Below are 24,652 nucleotides of genomic sequence, written 5' to 3' on the forward strand. Positions count from 1 at the left end.
AGTTCTTACACGGATGCATCCCTTTTTCAAGTTAATGGCAAGTTATGCCTTGATTTGGCTCTATAGAATTTACTACATAGCATACGGTCTCTAAGCATGTTTAGCTGAATTTTCATTTTTCCAAGGTGGCTTTATGTGTACGAGTTAGCACTATGACTGATAGATGGAGCTATCATGGAGCTGTTTTTTTGTTAGTTTATCAATAGAATTTTAGTTGTTTTACCGCAGTTCTGCCTTAATTTTGATTTAAAAAAAAGAAAAGAAAAAAAAACCCCTACAAAACCTTTTTCTCCCAAGCTCAGGATTTTTTAATGTCTTTTTTCATTTAGTAAGAGGAGTAAAAAGCTAATGTTTAACTGCATTTTGATGTGTCAAAGATCTGTCTGTTTTATTAATCCTCCCCTTAATATTGCCTGTAAAGCTTAACACTGAACGTAATGAAACACTGAGCACATCAGTTTGAATAAGCCCTCTGTTAGTATATGCTTTTAAAAGAGCGAGTGTCTCCATTGTTGCCTTAGTTGTTGTTTGCGCTGAACCTCACAATTCACACATTTAACCAGACAGCTGGTCATGATGTATATTTAGTCAGTCTTGTATTGCTTAAAGTCATAAATAGCGTAAAGACTGAGTTAGATTACTGTGGATGATACCAAATAGAAATTATCGGCTGTGAATATTTTTTCTTGGATAGCTTTGACTGTAAAACAAGAACCTGCGTCTGCGAAGGTGTTATAGCTTTAGTTTGCTACAGAAGAGTTTGGTGAAGCAATTAGCACGTTTGACTACAGTATGTAGCATATAGTTATAAAAAATAAAAGATTACAGTCACACTATGTGGTGTCATGAGGATGAGTGTTTTTTTTAGGTCGTCTCTTGGTTTTTTTTTTTTTTCCTTGCTATCATCACCCTGGGATTGCTCTTTAGGCATAAATGTATGTCTGATACACAGTATTGGTGCTGATTTTATTTTATATGTACCTTCAGATTGAGCCTCTTTGGCACACCCATCATTTTCTGTATATACACTCAAAATGCCTTGTTGATGCTAGAGGTCAGAGGAGAATAGGCCGACTGATTCAAGCTGATAGAAGAGCAACTTGAAACTAAAATAACCACTCGTTACAACCGAGGTATTCAGCAAAGCATTTGTGAAGCCACAACACGCATAACCTTGAGGTGGATGGGCTACAACACCAGAAGACCCCACCGGGTACCACTTATCTCCACTACAAATAGGAAAAAGAGGCTACAATTTGCACGAGCTCACCAAAATTGGACAGTTGAAGACTGGAAAAATGTTGTCTGGTCTGATGAGTCTCGATTTCTGTTGAGACATTCAAATGGTAGAGTCACAAAAACAGAATGAGAACATGGATCTATCATGCCTTATCACTGTGCAGGCTGGTGGTGGTGGTGTAATGGTGTGGGGGATGTTTTCTTGGCACACTTTAGGCCCCTTAGTGCCAACTGGGCATCGTTTAAATGCCACAGGCTACCTGAGCATTGTTTCTGACCATGTCCATCCCTTTATGTATCCATCATCTGTATCCATGTATCCATCATCTGTATCCATCATCTATCCATGTATCCATCATCTGATGGCTACTTCCAGCAGGATAAAGCTTGAATCATTTCAAATTGGTTTCTTTAACATGACAATGAGTTCACTGTACTAAAATGGCCACCACAGTCACCAAATCTCAACCCAATAGAGCATCTTTGGTATGTGGTGGAACGGGAGCTTCATGCCCTGGATGTGCGTCCCACAAATCTCCATCAACTGCAAGATGCTATCCTATCAATATGGGCCAACATTTCTAAAGAATGCTTTCAGCATCTGAAAGTGAGTCAAACACCGTATTAGTATGGTGTTCCTAATCCTTTAGGTGAGTGTGTGTTTGTGTGTGTGTGTGTGTGTGTGTGTGTGTGTGTATATATATATATATATATATATATATATAATATATAATATATAATATATATACACACAGAGAAAATGTGAGTGCCAAAGAGGCTCTTTCTGAAGGTTATGCAACATGGAAGTGACCATTCTTGCTTCCCTAAAGGTTTTAAGTTGCTAACTTCAGCCATTTTGCAGAGATGATTTTATGTGCACCCCAGAAATAACCATTTTTCAGCATTGTACTGTCTCGCTTTTAAACAATAATACTTAAAAATGCTGATTATTCATATTTGAATATTGATACTAAATTTGGTCTAAGCTCATAAAAGAATTCTTGCTTAAATTAAAGCATTCCGTGCAAATTTAAAGAGATCCCTCAACCCCCCCAAAAAAAACTGTAGTGTCAGTATTCATATTGTGCAATTTCTTCACTCTTTTGCTATTTAGAATAATACATGTTTTTAGGTTTATAAAAACCTGCTCTGTGTCTTTTTATGTGAAATATAAAATGGCAAAGTTTCATCTGAATGACTATTAAGATCATTAAAAGATTTGAATTCAAAAAGGTTACAGACACTACACCTTGGTGAGACACTTTTTAGCACCAATACCATGTTTTGCCTGTTACCAATTTTAAATTTCTGTAACTTTAGTGGCATTCACCTTTTATTATATTTCAGTAACCAAGAAGTGGGATGTTCCATACAGTGATGGGACAATGGATCATTTTAACAAGAAAATTTTTCACTGTCCTTAAATGTGGCTTTAATATAAAGCATTAATTTTCCAATGACTAATTCCAGCATTTATTGTTTTTGTGTATTGAGTTTTATGTGTACTGTTGCCACAAAACTATATTATAGTATAGTCTTTGGTATAGCACCCTGAATGGACTTGTCCAGCTAGTTCCTCTTTAAAGTGAGCTTGTTTGTTTTGTTTTTCTTATCAGATAGGTTTGCCGATGGCTTATCCAGCCCTTGTTTATTTTTAGATTCGGTATCAATAAATAAAAACACTAAGCATTAATACAGAGTCTGGAATTAGAGCAGAGCAGCGGGCTGGTAAAGCATAAGGTTGAACTTAAAGTTAATGCTAATCAATGTAAAGGTGACTATTAGATCTTCTTTGTCTTTCGGCTGTTCCCTTTCAGGGGTCGCCACAGCGAATCATCTGCCTCCATCTAACCCTATCCTCTGCATCCTCTTCTCTCACACCAACTAACTTCATGTCCTCTCTCACTGCATCCATAAATCTCCTCTTTGGTCTTCCTCTAGACCTCCTGCCTGGCAGTTCCAACCTCAGCATCCTTCTACCGATATATACACCATCTCTCCTCTGAACATGCCCAAACCACCTCAATCTAGCCTCTCTGACTTTATCTCCAAAACATCTAACGTGGGTTGTCCCTCTGATAAACTCATTCTTAATCCTATCCATCCTTGTCACTCCCAAAGAGAACCTCAACATCTTCAGCTCTGCTACCTCCAACTCTGCCTCCTGTCTTTTCTTCAGCGCCACTGTCTCTAAGCCGTAGAGCATCGCTGGTCTCACCACTGTCCTGTACACCTTTCCTTTCATTCTCGCTAATACTCTTTTATCGCACAACACACCTGACACTTTTCTCCACCCATTCCAACCTGCCTGTACCCGCCTCTTCACCTCATTTCCACACTCTCCGTTGCTCTGGACCGTTGACCCCAAGTACTAAAAATCTTTACCTTCTCACCTTCTTTACCTCTGCTCCCTGTAGCCTCACCGATCCTCCTGGGTCCTTCTCATTTACACACATGTATTCCGTCTTGCTGCGGCTAACCTTCATTCCTCTGCTTTCCAGAGCATACCTCCACCTCTCCAAATTTTCCTCCACCTGTTCCCTGCTCTCGCTACAGAGCACAATGTCATCTGCAAACATCATAGTCCATGGGGACTCCTGTCTTACCTCATCTGTCATCCTGTCCATCACCAGAGCAAACAAAAAGGGGCTTAGAGCCGATCCTTGATGCAGACCCACCTCCACCTTAAACTCTTCTGTCACACCTACAGCACATCTTACCACTGTCTTACAGCTCTCATACATGTCCTGCACCACTCTAACATACTTCTCTGCCACTCCAGACCTTCTCATACAATACCACAGCTCCTCTCTTGGCACCCTGTCATACGCTTTCTCTAAATCTAAAAAGACACAATGCAACTCCCTGTTACCTTCTCTGTACTTCTCCGCCAGCATCCTCAAAGCAAATACTGCATCTGATGTACTCTTTCTAGGCATAAAACCATATTGCTGCTCACAAATGCTCTCCTCTGCCCTTAACCTAGCTTCCACTACTCTTTCCCACAGCTTCATTGTCTGGCTCATTAGCTTTATACCTCTATAATTGCCACAGCTTTGCACATCTCCCTTGTTCTTAAAAATTGGCACCAATACACTTCTCCTCCATTCCTCTGGAATCCTCTCACTCTCCAAGATCTTGTTAAACAAACTTGTCAAAAACTCTACTGCCACCTCTCCTAAGCACTTCCATACCTCCACAGGTATGTCATCAGGACCAACAGCCTTTCCACTCTTCATCCTCTTCAACGCCCTTCTCACCTCACTTCTACCAATATTTGCTACTTCCTGTTCCACAACAGTCACCTCTTCTACTCTTTGTTCTCTTTCGTTTTCCTCATTTATCAACTCCTTAAAATACTCCTTCCATCTTCCCATCACCCTCCTGGCATCTGTCAGTACATTTCCATCTCTATCTTTAATCACTCTAACCTGCTGCACATCCTTCCCATCTCTATCTCTCTGCCTTGCCAACCTGTACAGATCCCCATCTCTCTCCTTACTGTCTAGCCTAGCATACAAGTCCTCATATGCTCTTTGTTTGGCCTTTGCCACCTCTACCTTCACCTTACTCTGCATCTCCCTGTACTCCTGTCTACTCTCTTCAGTCCTCTCAGTGTCCCACTTCTTCTTAGCTAGCCTCTTTCCCTGTATACACTCCTGGACTTCCTCATTCCACCACCAAGTCTCCTTGTCCACTTTCCCCTTACCTGATGATACACCAAGTACCCTCCTACCTGTCTCCCTGATCACATTGGCTGTAGTTGTCCAGTCAACTGAAAGCACCTCCTGACCACCTATAGCCTGTCTCAACTCCTCCCTAAAGACTTCACAACATTCTTCCTTTCTCAGCTTCCACCACTTTGTCCTCTGCTCTGCCTTTGTCCTCTTCGCCTTCCTCACCACCAGGGTTATTTTACACACGACCATTCTGTGTTGTCTGGCTACACTCTCCCCTACCAACACTTTGCAGTCACTGAACTCTTTCAGGTTACAACGTCGACACAAGATGTAGTCGACCTGAGTGCTTCTGCCTCCACTCTTATATGTCACCCTATGTTCCTGCCTCTTCTGGAAGAAAGTGTTTACCACTGCCATTTCCATCCTCTTTGCAAAGTCCACCACCATCTGTCCTTCTACATTCCTGTCCTGAAGACCAAACCTGCCCATCACATTTTCATCACCTCTGTTCCCTTCCCCAACATGTCCATTGAAGTCTGCACCAATCACCACTCTTTCACCTCTGGGGATGCTCTGCACCACTTCATCTAACTCACTCCAGAATTTCTCCTTCTCTTTTAACTCACATCCTACCTGTGGGGCATAACCACTAACAACATTGAACATTATCCCTTCAATTTCCAGCTTCAGACTCATCACCCTATCTGATACTCTCTTCACCCCTAGAACATTCCTTACAAACTCCTCTTTTAGGATAACTCCTACTCCATTTCTTTTCCTTTCCACACCATGGTAAAACAATTTGAACCCTGATGACTTGAAAGGTGACTATTAGATAATAACTGTTTTACACACGAGTAATACATGATGGCATCTAATTTGAATGGTATCTAAAAATATACTAAAGCTCACACACAAACACAAATTCTCCCAGTGTGTTACAGTAGGTCAGTTAATGTATTTCACAATTTTAAGGGGGACATATGGCAGTTTACAAGTAAAAGGGAAACGATGGCTCTCTGACACTTTAGGAAAGCAGTATGTTTATGTCTACTTGCTGAGTGAGAGGAAAAGATCTCTGTAAATCAATACGGCATTCTCCAGACTGATCGCCTTTATCTTATGATGAAACATTTATATCCTGATGGGAGTGGCCTCTTCCTATCTTAGGCTATAGCAAACCAGTCGAAGGTGCTGACAGCTAAAATAGCAAAGCAGACAGACAGACCTGACATGCAGTGTAAACTATGCAGTTGGTTAACAAAGGAAATCAAAGGATTAAAAACAATGTGTTAAAAAAAAATGTTGTTGCACTACCATAAGCCAACTTCACAGTTCAGTGGTTACAGCTTCGGTGCAAGATTCTGCAAGTCTCTGGAATTGTATTTTGGAGATCAACACCATTCTTTCAAAAGATATTTCATCAACTGCTTTTTTATGATTATATTGAAGGAGCTATTATAACTGATCACTCTAAAGTTTCCCATAGGTGTTTAGTTTGAGATCTGCCTGAGGCCATAGCATATGCATTGCACTATTTTCATCCTCCTCTGGTACCTAGTGAATGTGGAAGAAGGAAGTCATGTTAAAGTCTCTGATTGTACTATGACCAACTTGGGATTTAGAATTTTGCAATCGTTATAATCAGAAAAATTGGCATGAGTTTGCCAGAGAAATTAATTAAGCTGGGGAAATAATTATTAATAATTCAGAAACAACCCACATGGACCATATTGTCCACCAAAAAAAGCATACCTAATGAACGGAGTGGATGGAAGCTAGACACTATGGTTGTGTCTTGTGGAGAATAAAGCACATTAGCAAAGCCTCAGACTTTTCCACATACTGAGACTTTCTCACAAGCCCTAAACTAAACTGCTCGACTGCACACGATTCAGTTCATTGATGCACTTCACCAAGTGCTTTATAGGCCTCGGTTTGGGATCCAGACATGAATAGCTTCATCTCTTTATCTCCCCCTTGCCATGATCTTTTTCATGCGAATATTTTCCAAACATTTATTTATTTGTAATACTCTTATGTAGTGCACTAAGTGCTTCATGACACGTGGTTTTATAAACATGAAGAGATTATAGGAATATTTTTTTCCCCTCAGACACTCCACTCAGCAGTGGTACAGGCACAGTATTTTATTACCTGCACCACCACACCTCAACCAAGTTATAAAGTACACTTGATGCCAGATGAGTGAAACTGTGGGTTGCCTTAAGTACTGATGTTACTGCTTAACTGATCTCTAACTAATAGCGACCTGAATTATTATTTTTTTTTCTTTTTTTTTTTTAAAGAATCAATGCTTCTGTGTTTATTGCTGCAACCAAATGCAACATTGTTTTTACTAAGCATTAGTCTCTACTGCTAGATCAGATTTTATTACAGATCTTATTAAATCTCTTTAAGTCTTTGCAGAGCGTTGCATCACTATTTATTTTCTTTCATACTCTTCCTGTTTTACCCTGTGTGGCTTTAACTGGATTCGTTTGCTTCCTAAAAGGAGAGTGTTAAGAAAAGACATCCTTAGTGCAGTGGCTGCTTATAAACTTTTTTTTTTTTGTCAGCAATTCCAGCATTATGGATGTAAAATGTCTGCTTGTCATAGTGTAACTCTCTCTTCTGGCATCTTTTGGACGAAAATCACTTGGGAAATAAATAAGCATGCATTGTTTTCTCAAGAAGACTTCTGCAAAATCTGCATTATATAAAAAAAACCTATGGTATAGATCAATACAAATATAATGACTCATCTAAGCTTGTCTTATGATTTCAAGTTTAGATGCATAAATCATTAAGCATTCAAACATTTACAAGTGCTTAGTTTCATACTGCTATAGTCAGTAATATAAAACTATACTGAATGTGATGGTGAAGAACTGCACAACAAAAATTCAATGATTTTATTCAAAATCTCTATGGCTTTACAATTTTTTTATTTTGTGTGTATATTAGGACACTTTACATAATACATAATATTTGGATGTTTGAATTTCATAAATATGAAACATCAATAATGGTTGTGTATGTGTGTGTTAGCGAGAATCATAAAATCTTTTTTAAATAATTATTTATTTATGAGTTTAAATATTACCCCAGACATGCAGGCTCTTCTTCAAGCTTTTCTCTGGTTAAGATACATTTGGACCAATAACCTACCCAAGACAGTCATTATAGAAATACGTTAAGCAAAGTGTTTGGGTAGTATTACCTTTAAGAATTGTGATGGAAAATATATGTAGGCATAGGCAATAAATATTAAGATAATCATTCTCCTGGTTAACAGCAGCACTGGGCTCTTAGAATTAAATTTGTTGCCAGGGTTTTTTCCCATCAGTTCCCTGCTTGCATGATAGTTAATTGATTCTGGGATTTTGAGATGCAAGCTTGTTGCTCGTTGTCTTCTCCAACATTCATGCACGGTTTAAACAGGGTGCAATGCTTCGTTTTGTTTTTAAGGTAACTGTTAAGCAGCTTTGCCTTGCATTTCAACAAGTATCTGGCCCTTTCATAGGCCCCTTGGTCTATGTTGCTCAGTGATGGAGGTCGTTTCCTTCCTTTTCCCCTAATGAGAAAGTAGCCTATTGTGTTCTTCGGGACACCAAGGGTGATGTGATAGGATCTGACATAAAGCAAAGTTACCACCTTTTAAGTTAATGATTTTCCAATAACAGCATGTCCTAGTGTGTTTTATTACTTTTATACCATAGCAAGTTGCTAATGCTTTGCTCTAGCAGCAAGTTGGCATTGCTTGTTATAGCAGCAAGTTGGCATTGTTTGTTATATAGCCAACCATATTTCCACCAACCACTTTTTTCTCTCTTAGAAACTTTAAAAAGTCTTGTCACTAAAAATAAATCAATAAAAAAGACTGCAAAGCTCTCAGTCACAAAAAAGATTAGAACAGCATTGGAGATTCTATCAGTAACCATAAAACGTTATGAAAAAACATTTTTGTGTCTTTTATTAAATAATGTCGACTGTCTACTAAAAAGCTCCTGTGTATGTTGTTGCTGTGAACAGATAACATGCTGCAAGCAACAGATTGATTTTAAACTCATGATCTGTGTCGCAGCTAGCAGGACTGTAAGATCTACTTAAACAACACCTGATTCTGATCTTATACTGATCGATAAGAATCGAGCTTTCAACAGTTCTGCATTATAACACGGTCTCTGTAATCTGTAATCTTATTGCTGTCACATGGCCCAGTTTTACAGTATCAGAGTCATGTAAATCACTAAGGGCTAGGTAATTGTCACAACATTGTCATGACTACAATATGAGGTGACGTATTTCTGCACTGGAAATTGTGCTTAAATTAAACTAATGTTTTGGATTTTAACTTTAAGATTTATTCTGAATTACTGAAAAACTGCATGTACACGTGAGCAGGAAGTTTCTTTGCACGTGTGGTTGCAATTTATAATTGACCAAAACATTTCACACACTTATGTATTGTAAAAGTATTTTTAAATGAACGTTTCTATAGATTAAGGTTATTTGAAAAAGTTGTGGCAGAAATTTGCACATTTTGCAGTTAGGGGTGAGGGATGGGGTGGTGGTTTACTGAGTAAAATTGAACCTTTTTTTAAATTTATTTATTGTCTGCAATGCACATGTGATGAAAACTACATAATATTTTAGTTTAGCAATATATTTTATTAGAGATGGGTGGGGGGGGGGGTGGATTGATTCAGTGATTGACCATTTCCTACAATGAATCCAACTTTTATGTTTTTAATAAATAGTTTTTACATTTATAATAAGAGAGGAACCGATAGAATTGGCTGCTTTTTAGTTTGATTAGGGAAAATCAGTGGAAAATGTAATATTGAGTCAGGATTTATTCATGAAATTGTGATACTTTTTGGTAGAGTCGTCATTTTAATTGATTCAGCACTTAGGCATTGTGATAATATTGTATCAGGAGGTGACTGGCGATTTCAATGCCTGCATTTCATGCTTTTTACTTAGATTAAAGGTATTTTTTGGAATGTAAATAATGTACATTTTAAAGCGTCTGTATTATCCCTAATTATTTCATTTTAGATCAGTACAGATTGTTTTAATTACTCACATGGTTTAATAATGATTATATCAAGTTTTTATTGACTCCATTTTCAAACTGCTAAACCGCAGAATACATATTTCTTAAGTTGTTATTTTAAATTACATTTGAATTGAACTATATACATACTCAGTTTTGCAGAAATGCAACTATCCAACCTGGGTGTAAAACCTTTAATTAGAATGGTGGCGGTTAGAACTGACAAATTTACTCCATGCCTCAGTAATAACCAGCATTTGCCGGGTGGTTTGGCATTTTGGTAGATAATACACCAGAAAACACTTACTAATGCTGATGTTATTAATATACATCTAATGTCTTATTTATTCATAAAATTAGTTACTAGCAATGTTTATTAATATTTCTGTACTATAGTTTTATCAGAGGTTTGGAAAGTTTATTTAAAAGTTTGCACCAAGTAATATGTATAGTCTATGAAACATTAATCTACAGTGTGTAATGTGTACTGTGTATTTTTACATTTTAATAATTATCTGCTTTTTGTCTTAGTCACTGAGGAGTCCTAAAATGGTTATTGTGAAGTATGTTCCTCTTTACCATGCACTGAGAGAACCTTATGCTGTCACCTAGTTACTTCAACACTAGTTGTGCAGATTTATAGCTTCCTTTGTAATTTGACCAACCCACAAAAAGCTGTAATCTCAGAGTACAATACTGAAGTCTCTAAAGAGCTTCATGTCTCCTGGGGTTCTTTTACTCTGATACTTTGCTTTTAGGAATGTGTGGTATATCTAGGCTTGAGGATTTGATTACTTCTGTTATCCCACAGTCTCATTCAGCAAATTCGCTAAACCTTAAAAGTTGCAGGCTGATGTGCTACAGTAAATGCACCTCTGTGTATGCAGGCTCCTGTGTGTTCACTCTTCCAAGCAATGGTTTTACAACACAAACTTTTGAATACGGTGATACAGCGAGTGCCGTGGAGCACAATATAGTTACAGAAATGCAGATTACATGACATTATCATTGTCAGAACTCAGATCTTAAAGTGGCTAGTAAACAAGATATCCTCTCATGTTTACTATCAGGCAACGGGAAAAGGTCTGTGGTTGGTAGTCAGTCAGACTCTTCCTGTTAAAGCGGCAACCCAGTCGCATCGAAAAATCTGCAGAGACTACAAAGAGTCTGGTACTTTTTTGACGTGTGTCATCATCATCTGATTTAAACAGAGAAAGAATTTGACATGATCCATTTAGGTTGGCGGAGGCTACTAGAAATTATTAGAATTTTTTTAAATATGTTTTTTTCCCCCCTGATCTGATTGTAGTTTTTACTTTATAAAGTTATTTGGTGGGTTTATAAAGGAAAAAGAAGGAAACAGACGAGCTCTCTCTGTTAGCAAATGTATGAGGAAGTGTACGTGTGTGTGTGCACGCCTGTATGTGGTCACATGGTGTTACCAAGATTTCGATTTTTGTTATTCAATATATTACAAACCATATTTCTCTGCTTCACTTTGCCTAATACTGCAGACCTCTTTGAAAATTTTCTTTGTTGTCCTCTTTTGTGCACAGAGAACTTGTATAAAATATATTGAATGTTTTTGTTGTTTACTTTAAACTATATATAGTAACATACCTGTGTTTAAACAAATGTAACACGTTTAATCAATTGTAATGTATTTAAAATGTTTTCTTTTCAGTTATATTAAACTGTCATTTGCTTGTGTGAATCATATGAGGAAGCATAGATTAGGTAGCAACATTTGCTGCTCTTTGCAGATAAAAAGGGTAGTCTATGAGTTAATCCACACTTTAGCTATTTAAAGCTTCTGACATTTACGGTATAGGAAATGAATAAAATGTGTTTTAGCTGGTACAGAGGTTGCCGCATTGAAAAATCTGTATGCTTGTTGTGCAGATGATGGTGATGATAGTGTGCTAAAGCTTTAGTTCAGGATGAGAACCTCAAATCTGCTGCAAATAGGAGGAAGTCACTGCACAAAAGGAAGTGGCCTGATCGCCTCCCACTCTCCACTGTCTCGCTGTCTGCCACATGCCCTGCACTACACCCTCGCGCTTTAGAGATTAGGGCCAGGCTATACTGTTCGTCATTCACATCATGTTAAATATCTAGTAAAGTCGCTAATATAAAGTTAATCCTTTTTATAGCCAGTAGATCATTAGCCCTGTTATATAGTGGGGTAACTGAGGTTCTCTTCTCAAAACAGACTGCTAGTGTTAAGTACTAGAGCTTTTAACTTATAAACACCATAAGGTGTAAAATGACTTGGAGTGACTCAGTACGATGTTCCTGCCTTCTTTGAAAAAAAATATAAACAATACTAGTTGTTCATGTGGAATGAAAAAATAATAAAATAAATCTATAAATCATGGCCTTGGTTGATTAGGTTGGATATTTAACTGAATTACATCCAGTCATTAATTTTTTTATTAGTTTGTCAGAAACTGCTTTAGTCCAAATGACTTGCAAGTTAGACAGTAACTGTAACGGAGCAAGTATCACCAAACTGACCAGAATCATATGCAATAGAAAACAAAAACAGAAACAATTATGCTGAAAGTAATAATTTACAGCCACCATACTTTCTAAATGGGGAGAAAAAATACCTTTTCTGAATGAATATACAAAAATAAATTTCCAAGATGTTAAAAACTAATGTGGGTGTCAGCTGACCTTCTCAGTCTTCAGACCAAGTGTAGGCAGGGTAGGACGTCTGTCTGCTTTAGAACAGATATATCAACACAAATAAGGAAAATTTCCCTAGCAGACTGACAGAAATGATGGCTTACAGGATGCAGAGGCTGGTAGCTGTAATAAAGATAAGATTCAAGATAGCTTGACTGACCATGTGCAAGGGGTGCATTGGGCTTCTTCCTTGTTTCAGCCTCTATGCTTGTGGATAATAAGATGTTTTTAACACCATGTTTTTTTTTTTAACTTTAATGATTAATTAATCCTAGCCTATTTCTTGTACCATTGGTTTTCTCATTTTAAAACTTAGGGCGGAATTTAAACAATACAAACTAACTTCAAATACAAGAGTTTAACTTTAAATTAAATTAACCAAAAAGGCAAAATTATTCGGTCTTCCCCAATAATAATTTCTAAAAAACTTTTCTGCAAAGCAAATAATTCACTAATACCATCACGGGATGCCAGTATGGGAATAGTTTAAAGTGTGCCACCTGTTGGATTATAAAGAAACAGTAATGTTTTACCTCCTCAGATGCCCCAAAAAAATCTTAAACTTTACAGTGAGTGTGCGCGGGTTAAGTGGCTGCTAGCATGTGGGCACGCAGGGTTTCTAACACGTGCATTTTCACTGTAAACTTTAAGATTATATGATAGATATATGAATAGCCACACACACAAAAAAAACAATCACGATTCATATAGGGATAATGCAATTAAGGACACATGATTTTTGACTCACAAAGTAAAATTTTACTGAATGTGGCAACTGCATAAAACTTGAGATAGCTATAATATAAATGACAGGGCCACTCAAGTGTTTCAAACCTACCCATTGTTTTGGACTTGGAATGACTATTTATTAAGATATTTGGACCTGAGTTTGAGTTTTTTTCTGGCCAACACAGTACTTCCCCCTGCTGCTTAACGTAAAGCTAATAAATGAGTAAATCCGCTGTCTCTAAAGTCACATTGTTCCACTAGAATTATTAATCACGACCTAATATTCCAGCATCACGTCTGATATATATATTATTATATACTGTATATTGTGTATATTATTGTACATTGGCTTACATGAAGGTTAATCTTCATAGAGCTACATGAGACCTTCGTAAATCCTTCATGACAAGTGACAGTAAGCCTACTTAAATATTTATAAGGGCTTTTGGCAATATGCCTCAGTCATAAATACTGCTTTTGTCAATTTTGATGTCAGCATTTATTTACTGACTGACTTTTTGAAGGGTTATTTCAGTCTACATGTAGATGGTTTTATAGAAAAGCAATACAACATGAATAAGCTTGCAGTTTTATGAAACTAATCACCAACAAGTTGGCAGTTATCATCAGATTATTGCTGTCCTAAAGAATTTTTTGATTTTTTTACATCTTTACTTTATTAGAACTGTAACTGCAAGTAAGTCACTAGTAGTAGAAGACACATCATATGTATTGTTTGTCCACTATAAACAGTCAAAATCATCAGTTGGTAATTTTTTTAGTTATAGCTTTACTTCTACAGTTTATCTGATAGCAGAGACATCTCTTGCAGCTGGAATTGTTGTTCCATAGGTGATTTGTAATTAATCACATTCGGACAAGCATTGCATTATTGTGATGTTTTCCAGCTTCCAAAGTGAGTGTTAAATTTCAAATCAATCAAAGCTGCTTTGTAAAGCATCATGGACTTAGTCATTTATGTACTGTTTAATTGATGCCTGTCTAGAGAAGCCTTTAAAAAAAAAAATTTTTTTTTGTTATGAAGACGTTCTTGTGGCTGTCATGTGGTAATAGAAAATGGTTAACATGGTCTGTATGTTGTAATTAATTTTTCTTTTTTTTGAGATAGAATGGTTGGGGGTGGGGGAAGACCGAAAAAAGGACATCAGAGGGAAGTGAAATGAGGAAATGCCGGCATGTGTGCTGTTTACAGTGTTGCGTACTCCCAGCCCAGTTCAGATCAGTGGTTCAGTAATTTTTCAGTATTGATTGAGTCTCTCATCAACCTTTCCCTCCCCGAGTGCAATTGAAAGTGGATTTAAGAATCATGCTATAGCTTTATAAGATCATTTAAGGTACTGTATCTGATGGCTCACATATTTGCTTTATTTTTTTTTAGGATGTGTAATTGTAATACAAGAGAATTAGGGGAAACTGCAGTGCTGAGCTGTGTACGCGTTGTTTGACACTGTTAAGACTTTGTTTGTTGGTCTTGTACAGTAGATGTTCTCCTAAAGATTATACAAGTCATTTTATATGTACAAGTCATCCTCTATCCCAGTAGTTCTCAAACCTAATATTCAAAGGTTTGAATCTGATTCTAAATTAATTAATTTATCTGTTTTTTTTTTTTTATTTGCTTTTAATTTACAAGCAACATGCATTCACATTTAAGACAATCTGAGAGAAAGTAGATTCAAACATAGTGGAAAAAAGCCACTGTTTCACAATCAGATACTTTAACCAAAGAAACCAATTTTAAAACAACATCAAAAAGATAAAAAAATACATTACAAGTTAGTGTAAAAGAAATTTTCTTTTTTGCCTGCAAATTGTTGCTTGTCAACCTTTCAACATTATAAAATGTATATCAATTTAGAAGAAATTTTAACTACAAAAGAAAAATCTTTATTCAGTGTACTTCAAGCTAAAATAAGTGAAGTATATTTGTGATTATGCTTGAATTGAAACTAAATGACAACTTAAGAGGACACTGTAATATCAAAATGATTTTTAAGTAGAAGTTGCACGGTACTGTAAGGGCTTGTTCACATCACGTTGAAAAACATGAAAAAAAAACATTCTCCTTCTTTCCCACAGTTGCTAAGCAACCATGAGCATTTTTGACCATATTATTCACTATGGTGTATTATTCATGCTATCTGATGAGATTTAAACTCCTGTTAGAAATAACATTTTTTATTGAATGGTAATAGTTTTTAAACACTGTCTATAACAATAACAATTAATTATAGCTGGATTTTGTGCTAATAGTAGTGTATATACATCAGTGCAATATTGGCATTGTGCAGATTATTAGATGCAATTTAAAAGTACCATAAATGCAGTAATAGAGTAAATATTGTGCAACATGACTATACAGTAACTGCAGAGTAGGTAATGCTATGATGTGCCAAAAGATGATGTATAAGCAAAAATATAGCAGGTAATGTCCATAACAATTTAAATTTTATTTGTCACATACACAGTCATACACAGTACGATATGCAGTGAGTGAAATGCTTAGACAACTGCCCCTGACCTTAAAATAAAAGACTATGAAAAACAGTTAAGCAAGAGTTGAGCATTTGTATATATAAATGTACATGTATGCACACTGAATATACAAAAAGCACATAATTATACAAGCAAAGAGCAGCGCTGTATAATGTTAGCGTAATTAACAGGGGTAAATGTAGATTTAACTTGTATACCGTATAATGTAGCCAAAATGTGATGATGATAAAACATGTAGGTGGAGCACAGTCCTGTCCACTGTCTAACAAGACTTACATTATATTACCACTTATTCCGCTTTAGAATCTCAAATAGCGGTAAATGAAAAGCTAGTGCTCTACAATGCCTTGTTCCACACAACAAATAGTCCCCTTGATTGGGGGTTAGAGAGGGATTTGGGATTTAGTCTTGTGTAAGAAGCTAGTGAGCTTTGTAGTTTGCTTTAGCCGTGAACAAAACCACTCAGACATTTCAGAGGCAATTCAGAATGTCTATTAATAAGGAGGCAAAGTGTTGTTTAAGATGACATAACGCTATCAGATGTGTTATCAGATGCTGTGACTGACAGTTAGTGTAATTAATGATTGTTAGGACACCTGTGATGTGGAGTAATGCATATAGTGAAACGTCCCAGAGCCCAGATGTGCTACAGTATATCAACATCCGTTGAAACAGACAAATCTGATTGAAACCAATCAAACTTCCTGTTGTATAATAAATTCAATTGCTCCTCTTCAGCCAACTACTAGCGACTACAGTGTGGACACAGCGATTGAACCTGGGACAAAATTGTCTCTCTTTTTCTCTCTTTTTCTCTCAGTGTGAGTAGCTGTGCAGGACTGCGACCTTGGCCGAGTGCCTGGGTGGCTCTTCCTTCCCTCACCTTCCTCCGCTCATCTGCTGGTAAGTTACCTGTGCTGTAGTCTTTGGGGATATGTGTATGCATGAGATACAGATGGGATCACATTTTTTTCTTGATTTGTGAAAAATGTAATAATAATGACAGAATTTTCAGTTATTGTTAAATGATTTGATTAGCATTAACGTTCCATTCCCAAGTTAACCCTTTAATTGTTAAAATGTTCTGAACAGAGTGAAAATGAAGTTACCTTATGGCAACAAATCAAAGAAAGGTCTTACCAGACTGGCCCTTACGTTCATCACTGGCTGTGTGTAGAGCAGCAATTTACACACACCAGCAGTTTTTTGGGCTTTTGCACACAATGATTTACAGTATAAATGCATTGATAATCTATAGTAAAGGACACCATATGCTGTCTCTCATGTTTTGGTGCATATCATATAAATGTGATGTGCAATAAAATATATATTTTTAGTTTTTTTTAAAAACAGTGTGCCCATTGTACCAATTTCCATTAGGAAATATTGAAAAAATAACTAAATGAGAGCCTCTGGAATGTTCACTGCACTTGTAACTGTTGCGGCTTTGCAGCTTTGCGCTTTAAGTAACCCGACTATAGCAGCTTTGTATTGTCTTGTATATTGAAGTAGTATGTTTCATAGTAATCCCTGTACCTGTATACACACAGAACAAAAATAACATAATTGTTTAATTGTTCAATAATGATGATATTAATAATAGGTTGATCTCTAGGGGAAAGGGGAAGAAAAAAAACCACAATCAGATTTGTGATTTATTACTAAAATTCTTCCATCAAGAATACAGTATGCAATTCAATGTTAGGAATAAATCCTTGCTTTGTGTCACCCTCTTTGTATAAACAAGTATAGTTGTTTTGATGAGCAGATTAAACATGAGTTCTATACGACACATGCTGTACCAGTTCTGTCTTCCCGTTTCCCCATTGGCTGCGTAGGTAATCACAGGGTTAAAGATATCGGAATGTAACCCGTCAGCACGAGGAGACGAACACGTTCCACTGCGGATTAATCTCGAAAATGTTTTTAACAGTCGTTACATTCAAATTGGCATTTCTGCCCAGTAAGAGGAAAATTATGCCTGTCTTTCCCAAGCTTTGTGAAGTGCACGCTTGGGCCTGTTTGCTGTCTGTCATACCCTCATCATTCACCTACTTGGATGAACATATTTGGTCTCTTGTCTCAGTGTTGCACTTCAGTCAGGCCGTGTTAAAGCATGAATTATCTTTAGGTGCCTTTTGGTGCTGATTCCTTTTTCTCATGACAGACTGTAGTTTAGGTGCTTTACTCTAGCATGTAGCTACAGTAGTTTCTGTGGTGAGTTTTTTTTTTTTTTTTTTTAAACAAGAACATATTACTTTGTTAGTTCGGCATCTGTTGTGCCAGTTGATGATCTGTGTGGGTTAGAATATGGGCTCTGACTGTATTCGCCTTAGTCACGGCTGGTCAGTGAAAAGGTTCTTGTCTCTCACAAGTAATAGTGCTAATACTTTGTTCGTGTACATTTGTATTTCTGAAGTCTTGCTAAAACACCATGAGAACAGCACTGGTGAACTCCTCCCTTAGGTCTGTCTCATCCTAAAACATTATTGTTTTAAACTTGAAGGTAAAGGTTGTAGTCCTGAATTGGCCTTCCTTCCCATTTAAAATTCCTAAGGGTGAGAATTATTATTATTTTTTTTGCACTTCTCTCCATGCAGGAGACTTCGCTGACATTTTTTTTTACAGAAGTAGATGGAGGCTGTGAAATTTAGTACTAGGAAGGAAAGCATTTTGTAATTGGATTTCAAAAAGGTTTCAGTTATGTGCAATTTGCGTACTACTACTGGAAGTTGGTGTTCCTAAAATGATGCATCGACAATAGAGATTTGCACATGGAATAATATATGCACAAGTATACAAATACAGCAATGTGTCACATACAAGATTCAGACACAAAGCCATTCCCAGTGTTTCTAGTAGTAACTTCGTGTATACAGTAATTCTGTGGCGTGCTTTGCTCATATGTTGTAGTGGTGCTTTTGAGACCCTTGTACAGTCGTTTGGTTTAAAGGATTAATTTCAGTCTTATGACTCTGGACTTCTAAAGCTGTACACAGTCAGGAGAGAGCTAGAGCTGGGTTTTAAAGCTGTTCAGAAGTCACGTGACATTTGCAATATTTCCTGAGTTTATAATGTAACTTGAGAATTGTTAGCAGTGGGACAGTGCTGCCCCCTCCTGGTGAAGCCGCTGTATAGCTGTGATCCTCCCTATTAGCTGCCGTGTATTACATGCATGAGTAATGTTGTTGCTTTTCATGCCTGTACAGTGGACTTGAGTGACTGACTGATTTTGTGCCGAGGATGCCATAGTCTTTTTACAGGCATTTAGCTCTGGCACTTTATAAGCATGCCACTGTATATGGTTAAAGCTCTCTCTCTAAATCATTTCCACAGTGTGACGCATTGACACTGTATAATGACTGCATTATTTCTGATTAAATTTCACTGCTTATCATATCGCATTCTATGGCCGACTCCCTGTTGCATAGCGTGGGCACAGAACAACCTTTTTAATGTGTATTTCAATAAAACTTAAAGTTTGCATTTGACATATGTTGAGTGTTTTGTAATAAATAAAATAAGGATAACATGTGCTATGTGTTAATTTGCATCTTTCGATTTTTTTCTTTTACATTTGTTAAAACAACTCAGAATTAGTGTACCTTCAGTAGGTGGCGCTATTGGTCAAATTATGTCACTTGTATGTTATTGTGAGGATGGTGTTTGTGTGGCTTATTTTGTTGGTTTATGCATTTTATCTATTACATTATTTTAGTGTGAATTGGTATTAAATTATCTGAAGAACTACTATTCAATATAATTAAATAGAGAATGAAGACAACATTTCAAAACAACAAAATGCTATAGTCATATACGAATAATATGAATATTTATCATTATGTTATGACTTTATCAAAATCTTGCACACTTTCTATCTGAATGTTTTTTTTAATAGAAAAAAAAAAATCCATCATGATGCCCTAACACAGGAATTCAATTCAATTCAATTTTATTTGTATAGCGCTTTTAACAATTGTCATTGTCCCAAAGCAGCTTTACACAATCAAAAGAATTATTTAAGTTTGTATGGAATTTGAATGTGTATGAATCAAAATGGTCAGATAGTCCCTGGTGAGCAAGCCGAGGGCGACAGTGGCAAGGAAAAACTCCCTGAGATGGTAATAGGAAGAAACCTTGAGAGGAACCAGACTCAACAGGGAACCCATCCTCATTTGGGTGAAACAGAGAGCAGGAATTGATCTGCATTCATACTGTGTGTTAGTTGGCAGGCAGTTCAGCATAACAGTTGATGTTAATTGATGTTAATATGGAGTCCAGTTAGTTATTGAAAACTCAGGTAGACTTGTATACAGTTCCAGTCCTGAACTATTGAACATAGTCAAGTCCTCAGAGAAACAGCTGCCAACACCAGTTGAGGCCAGAACCGTCTTCTAGGTAGAAAGAACCATCCACAGACACGAGACACACAGGGCATCCATGTAACGAGATCTCCAACCAGAAGCAGGGCACCAGGATGGGTCAGACAGGTCATATAATATATAATGTGAATGTATATTTACTGTAGAGTGCAAGCAGAGACTCCGGCAGGACTAACTATGACAGCATAACTAAAAGGGAGAGCCAGAAGGAAACACAGACATGAGGGCTCCCTTGAGATGTAAAGCAAACAATCACCTCACCGTCAACAAACCTGAGTGATCAATGAGAGTGAGGAAGACAGCATCCAAACATACCAGTTCACCTAATACTCTACGTCCATGAGTCCCCCAGATCTGCTCCTTTACCTACGGCTAATGTATTTATAAAAATGCTTGATTAAATAAATAGGTTTTTAGCCTGGACTTAAACACTGAGACTGTGTCTGAGTCCCGAACACTATTTGGAAGACTATTCCATAATTTTGCGGCTTTGTAAGAAAAAGCTCTGCCCCCAGCTGTAGTTTTCATAATACGCGGTACTGACAAGCAGCCTGCATCCTTTAATCAAAGTAGGCGTGGCGGATCGTAAGACACTAGCAGTTCACTCAGATATTTGGGATCCTTAATACACCCACAGTTTCAAAATAAGCAGAGATGTAACATTACAACACAGTTAAGATATGCAAGCTTTGTTTGCACGGCTTACTTAAGATTTTTCCAGATTTTCTCCTAAATTTAGTCGGAATAAATTCCCACCAGCACTCACACATCAAGGCTACAACCACCTACCAGGGAGTGTGAAGGCTAGCACGTGTTTCCTCAGAGCCACATGAAGCTACTGTACCAACCGCATCTTTTCACTCACTGTTGAGAGCACTTTACCACTTCGCACTCTGGAGCTAGTTTGTGCTTTTTAACACCACTGTGACAAAAAAAATATGAAATAATATTTATTAGTTTGCAGTGCTTCTTGCTCTGTTTGAAAAACGTGTTTCTCTTAAAATTGCAAAAGTGGAGTTATCTCATTTTGCAGTCAAACTGTTTGTCATACTTCTAATTAATTTATAGTTATTTACTGCATTTAACAGAGATGGGAAAAAATCAGTTCAGTGATGTATCTTTTGTGAGGCAATTCATGTATTGTCACACTGACTCCAAAATAGATTTTTTTTTAATCATTAAGATATGTTTGTATTTGACGTGGTAAAATGTTGCCGTTCCTGTTTTATTTGTTATTTTTTATTATTATTATTTGTTATAATTTATTTATTATTGTATTATTATTAAATTGGGATATATGCATGCATATGTGTATGTATGTATGTATGTATGTATGTATGTATGTATATACAGTATATATAAAATAGTGACACCAAATCAGCACCTTGGTGTCGTGATAATACCGTGATCCTCATCCCTAGTACTTAATATTATGCAACATCTGCAAATCAAATTACTCACTCACTCAGTGAGTCGTGGGGGCCTGGAGCCTAACCCAGGAGACTTGGGGCATGAGGCGGGGTACACTCTGGACAGGTGCCAATCCATCAAAGGGCACACACTCATTCACACATTACGGGCAATTTGGGAACGCAGGTTAGCATAATCTGCATGTTTTTGGACTGTGGGAGGAAACTGGATTACCCGGAGGAAACCCACCAAGCATTGGGAGAACATGCAAACTCCATGCACACAGAGACGGGAATCGAGCCTGGCCGGGAATCAAACCCTAACCCTGGAGGTGCAAAGCGACAGTGCTAACCACTACACCACCGTGCCGTCCCTCTTGGTTACTACTGTATATTGCAACATTTCTAACAGTCTTTCCAACTACATTAAATAACCGTTGCCTTAATGAAAATTTTAAGACATCAGCAATTATTATATTTTGTTCTTTATTTTTGGTTTTTTAATCAGTTTACTCTTAGCTTGAGAGTAATGAGTAGTGTAAACCATACTGTTAAGTCCACCACTCGCATGTCCAAGTGTATTAGCATTACTATAGAATTGATTGGGTATTACACATTAATGTACACCTTCTATTTGCACCATGGCTGGCACTACATTCAGAGCTGTGCTGTTCTAGGAAACTAATCAGTAACTCATAACCAGTTGCATTTGTGAATTCAGCATCTCTGAGGAAATAAGGAGCTTTTTGACTTTTTTTTATTACAGAGGGTTTTTTTTTCCATTTAAGTATTTTTTGTAAATGACCTTAAAAGGAGTGACGGTTTAAGGCAGTGTGTACAGTATGTCCATGAGCCATATTATTTGGTGTCTAGTGTGGTTGTGTGAGGAATCTCAAAGGCATGAGACAGATTTGACTTGGGTCTGGTGACTCATGTAAAATGCTTGCAGTGGCATATGTGGATGTACGCGCTGAAAGGAGGGGAAGGATTATTTAAACATTTAAGTGGGTTAGTTTCCTTTTAATTTAGAAATGTGTCATCCAGTGATGGTCTACTCTTCTTACCCGACCACACACTGTGTATCCGGGATAAAACTTTCCTAAGCACATTTCTCTGGATAGTTATATATTAGTGGCAAACACAGATTTGTACTCCTGCTTGGACACTGCACTCCACCACTCCACTATTAATTAATATACCAAATTATTAGGAATAATACATTACTGTCAGAGGAAAGATTTGTTTTTGTAACTTTTGCTTAGGCCTTGTCTTTTTCATCCAAATCAACATTGAGTTGAGTAGGGACAATCAGAAAGCATGACCAAAAGTAACCAGAACCACAAGAAAGCTAATCATTAACATGACTCTGCTCACATTTTCTTTGCCCTCGAAACTCAGAAATATTTGCAGAGCCAAACCTTGAGACAGGGAGTGGCACCTTTCATACTTTAATCTCTGAATGCTCAGCAGAGGGTGCTATATGCCTTTACAAATCATCCCAATCCTCTTAGCACAAGTCTTCTGCATCCCAAACACACCACCCAAACCCCAGTGCCTTTGCCCCACCCTTAGCGCAAAAATCTCAACTCTTCCCCAGATTAACATCATTAATCTGAGTTTACACCTGGCCCTCTTCGTATGATTTGTATCTGTATGATGTCTAAGTAAAAAGGCGAGCGAGTTACGATCGAAATGTCGCTGAGGGTTTAGGCTAGTGGAGTGACTCGTGCTATTTTTACTTTTAGACATATTTAGATATAGGTGTGAATGTGTTCAGCTGTCTTTGTAGCCAAATGTGCTCATGGTACAAATACATAAATGAGACCCTCAGTGCTAATTTATAACTGGTGCCCCCAAAAAAATGTAAGCAAGAAGAGTTTAGATGAGCGTCGGGTGTAAAAGTAGGCTTTAGTCTAGTGATACTGATGTTACTGTAAGTGTACTATAAGTATGCTATGTGTGTTTGGGGGTGGGTAGGGGTTCATTTTTACAACTCCGTGAGGACAGAATGTTCTCACAAGGAGCAGGTGTGTATATCCTGTGCTGAGACATGGCTATTCATCATGAGGAATACTATTGTTTTATTTAAAAGCTGTTTTGTTGATATAAAAAAAAAGGAGAAATAGGCTTTGTTAGGTTAAGGTTGGGACTCGGTACGAACATTTTATTAATTTGCTCCATTAATAACGATGGTAGGACTTCACAAGAATAGTAAAGGGTGTGTCTTTGTGTTTGTTGACTTCTGTACGACGGCCCTGTACTAAACCACACCGTACTCTTGCTACGCATGCTTATCTTTTTCTCCTTCAGTTATGAAGTCTTATATGCAGGAGAAGATGCCTCTAAGGTCAGAGTGTCTCAGTCCCACCATTTCTAAGCTACAGTCCTGTGTCTCCGTTTTTTTGCTTCTCGTCATTATTAAAGTTAGCATTTTTGAAAGATTATGAGGATCAGGGTGGTTTTGAAATGCAAACAGGGGTAAGGGCAGAATGTATGTGAAGAGTGTTTGATGATCAAATAGACTTTGTAGGCCTTGTGCAGGTTTGACTTAAAATTCTTCCCCAGTCCATCAGTTGAAGGTGCCATGTTTTGGCTTGTTCTATTTTGTTGCTATGGTTTCATGCTTTGATCATGAATGGTACCGTGAAGACTAAGAGGTGCTATTGAAGAAGGGGATTAACCAAAACTGCTCTGTTAGATCCCATCGCCTCATGTCTGCAGATCTGACCTGCAGTAATAAAAATGAATAATTGTTAGATAATATTTAAACAGGTAACACACGTGATTTGACTGAGGTAATTGGAATTATGATTGATTTTTAAATAAGGTTCATGGCTTTGAATTTATTATTTTTTTTTGCTTGTCAGAAATCAAAAGAACTGTGTTTTTTTCTGATTAAGGAATAGTATTTTTTCTTTTTAGATGTTATTATTGTTTTGTTTT

The 24,652-nt window shown here is 37.2% G+C and overlaps 1 protein-coding gene across 3 annotated transcripts in view; it reads left to right on the forward strand.

Annotated features, from left to right (window-relative positions):
• fam49bb (family with sequence similarity 49 member Bb) overlaps window positions 1-24,652 on the forward strand; it is a 72,462-nt gene that overhangs the window by 12,773 nt on the left and 35,037 nt on the right. For 2 of the 3 annotated variants that reach the window (XM_053488014.1, XM_053488016.1), the window contains exon 2: window positions 16,739-16,821. The gene's annotated coding sequence lies outside the window, so the exon portion shown is untranslated. Of the gene's footprint in view, window positions 1-14,635; window positions 14,757-16,738; window positions 16,822-24,652 lie in introns of those variants that run through there. The other variant, XM_053488015.1, reaches the window with a different exon arrangement.

This window comes from Clarias gariepinus, chromosome 26 (assembly GCF_024256425.1).
Source record: "Clarias gariepinus isolate MV-2021 ecotype Netherlands chromosome 26, CGAR_prim_01v2, whole genome shotgun sequence".
Lineage (NCBI taxonomy): Eukaryota > Metazoa > Chordata > Actinopteri > Siluriformes > Clariidae > Clarias > Clarias gariepinus.